Source organism: Orycteropus afer, unplaced genomic scaffold, assembly GCF_000298275.1.
Source record: "Orycteropus afer afer isolate SDZICR_OR568_19922 unplaced genomic scaffold, OryAfe1.0 scaffold00465, whole genome shotgun sequence".
NCBI classification, from domain to species: Eukaryota; Metazoa; Chordata; class Mammalia; order Tubulidentata; family Orycteropodidae; genus Orycteropus; species Orycteropus afer.
The window spans coordinates 1,822,088-1,825,759 of record NW_006922052.1 but is presented as its reverse complement, the minus strand read 5'-3'; positions in this window follow the sequence as shown (position 1 = coordinate 1,825,759).

Sequence of the window (3,672 nt, the reverse complement as noted above, 5' to 3'; positions counted from 1 at the left end):
TAGAAGTTAAGAATGCTTCCTGACTACTGTGGGCTCCTTGTGCCTCTGGATAACAGGCAAAGAATGCAGTTACCATGTTGGCTGGTGTGATTGACCCTGACTACCAAGGGGAAATTGGATTGATATTTTTTTGTGAAAGTAAAACAGAATATGTCTGGTATATAGGAGTTTCCTCAGGGTGTCCCTCAGTACTACCAGTACTACCATGTGATTAAAGTGAATGGACAGCTAGAGCAAGCCTATTCTGACATGACTACTAATGGCTCAGACTCTTCAGGAATGAAGGTTGGGGTCATCCCACCAGGCAAATAACCATGACCAGCTGAGGTGCTTGGTGAGGGTAAAGAGAATATGGAATGTGTGGTGGATGAAAGCAATTCTAAATACTAGTTATGACCATGGGACTAGTTTTAGAAACTAGCACTATAATTTTTATGAGTATTCTTCTTTTAATTATATCTGTATGTGTGTATACATATATATGTATACGTGTGTGTGTGTGTGTGTGTGTGTATAGTTGTGTTTATGTTCAGTTGAGTCAGTTCTAACTTATAGAGAGCCTATGTATAATAGAACAAAACAATGCCTGGGTCTGCACCATCCTTCCAATCATAGCCATGCTTGAGCCTGTCATCACAGCCACTGTGTAAATCCATCTCATTGAAGGTCTTCCTCTTTTTAACTGACCCTATACTTTACCAAGCATGATATCATCATCTACAACATCGCCATAATATGAGAAATGAAATCTGGCCATTCTCACTTCCAAGGAACATTCCACCTATACTTCATCCAAGACATTTGTTTATTTTTCTAGCAATCCATTGTACATTGAATATCTTCCCCAAAACAATTCAAATGCATCAATTCTCCTGGGATCTTCTTTTTCATTGTCTAACTTTTACATGTATATGACAATATTGAAAATATCATGGCTTGAGTCAGGGACATCTTGATCTTCAATGTGACATATTTGTTCTTTTACACTTTAATGATTTATTATTATTATTGTTTTCCCCCAGAAGATATGCCCAATGCAATATGTTTGATTTCTTGATGCCTTCTTTCATGGGCATTGATTTTGTGTGTGTGTGCCTGCTTTGGGTACAAATATACATAGTATGGTAGTTCAGTTTGTGTGTCAACTTGGCTGGGCCTGGTCAAGTGGCTGGGCAGCTGGATGTAGTATTCCCCATGATGATACTGGTAATCAACTCCATGGTGGAATCTACTGGGAGCAGCTGAGTAGCTGCCTTAGGGAATGTGGTCTGCTTCCTGTATTTAAGCAGTAGCTTTGGGAATGGTCTCTAGCTTATGGCACACTTGGACCCTGCATGTAGCCATGTCATTGTTCAGCAGCCTGCCATGCTCTGCCAACGTTGGGACTTACAATGAACTTGAATTAATGACCTGCCATGTGGTTTGGTAACATCAGGACTGTGCCATTTTACTTGTGGACCTTGGGCTTGTTAGCCTTAGCAGCCAGTAGCTACCTGAGTGAAGAAAAGCCTCTAGCTTCAGTGGGCTGGGAGCAAAAGGCAGAGCTGAAGCCCAAGGTGGAGGGGCTTTCACACAGCCCCTAGAGCCTGGTACTTTGAACTCGGGCCTCTGGCCTCTAAGCTGTAAGAGAATAAACTCCTGTTTGTTAAGGCTATCCCCTTTGTGATATATTCTTGTCAGAGTGGTACTAGGTATTCAGAACAGAATCTAGTACCAGGAGTGGGGTGCTGCTCTGACAAATACTTAAAATGTAGAAAAAAGAGTGGAGTGAGTCCTTGACTCAAGACCCTGGCAGAGAGACCATGGAATATGGCATGAGAGATGGCAGAAGCAGAGCCAAGAGACTGGCAGAGAGATACCAGCAAAGAGACCAGTATTAAACAGCAACAGGTTTATAAGCCCATGGAGGAGAAAGCCAGTGCCATTGGGTAGGTGGCTTCCCAGCAGAGTGGGTTGTCTTTTAGGCATTAATTGGTGAAGAGACAGGCATGAAATGGAGTAGCAGGTTGACTGGCCCATGAAGCAAGAGAGCTGAGTGCTTTTGGGGCAGGAAGATTTCCTACGGAGTGGGTTGCCTTCGGCATTAATCTGCAGAAGCAAAGACCAAGGAAATGGAAGCAGAGCCGCCTCAGCCTGAAAGGGTAGGAACATGTTCTTTGGGGGTGGAATGACCACAGAGCCAAAGAGCCATGCCTTCACCAACTTGGTTCTGGAGTATGGGGCTGCTCGTTCAAGTGAGCTAGTGGGATGGGGCTATAGCTGCTGCCCGAGAGGGGGTGGGGCTGCCATGCCCCAGAGGGAAAGGAACAGGGCCCACCAGGCCAAGGGGGCGAGGTCACGACTTAGAAGAACTATGGGACTGGAGCCATCCAATGAGAAAGATCTGTACAGATTTCACCCAATGAAGATCTGTACAGGTGCCAAGTTGACAAGGGGTGGAATTGTGGTAGTTCAGTTTGTGTGTCAATTTTGCTGGGCTTGGTTGAGTGGCTGGGCAGCTGTAGTATGCCCCATGATGAAACTGGTAATCAACTCCATGGTGGAATCTACTGTGAGCAGCTGAGTAGTTGCCTTAGGGAATGTGGTCTACTTCTTGCATTTAAGCAGCAGCTTTAGGAATGGTCTCTAGCTTATGGCACACTTGGACCCTGAATGTAGCCATGTCATTCAACAGCCTGTCATGCTCTGCCGACCTTGGGGCTTACAATGGACTTGAATTAATGGCCTGCCATATGGTTTGATAACATCGGGACTGTGCCATTTTATTTATTGACCTTAGGCTTGTTAAAATCAACAGCCAGTAGCTGCCTGAGTGAAGAAAAGCCTCTAGCTTCAGTGGGCTGGGAACAAGAGGCAGAGCTGAAGCCCAAGGTGGAGAAGCTTTCACACAGCCCCTAGAGCCTGACATTTTGAACTTGGACTTCTAGCCTCCAAACTGTAAGAGAATATACTCCTGTTTGTTAAGGCCATCCCCTTTGTGGTATATTCTTGTCAGAGTGGTACTAGTTAACCAGAACACATAGCAAACTTGCTTTACATTCAACAGTTCATGCACATCTGGTTTCATGGCCTCGATTACCATCTCCAACCATAAAAAATTCTCCTCCCTTCTCCTCTCCATGACCACCCCCTCCCTGTGCCCCTCTCATCCATGCATTCCTGTCTGTCCAGCCTCCCCTATATGTGAATGCTACCACTCTGTTTTCTCATGTCTGCTTGATCCAAGGGGTGCATCTCCCTATAGTAGGTGGGTGCATTGACCTGGGGCAGGTGTTCTGTATGAAGGTCTTTCTACTATTGGGCTGAGAGTGAATCCATGTAAATGAGTCTATTTTTAGGCTCAGAGGGCAACTCAGGGCCATAGTCTTGGGGTTCCACCAGTCTCTTTCCAATCAGTAATTCTGGTCATTTTTGTGTTTTTGAATTTTGTTCCACACTTTCCTCCTACTCTGTCTAAGATCTCTAGGTTTGATATCTTTCCGAGTGGTTGGCATTGGTAGCCAGGCACTGTCTAGTTCTTCTGGTCTCGGGTTGTGGAGGCTGAAGTCCTTGTGGTCCATCTTATCTTTGGACTAGTTGTTTCCAGATGACTTTGATTTTCTTCATTCATCTTTGCTCCAGCTGAGAGGAGACCAATAGTTGCATCTTAGATGGGTGCTCCAAAGCTTTTAA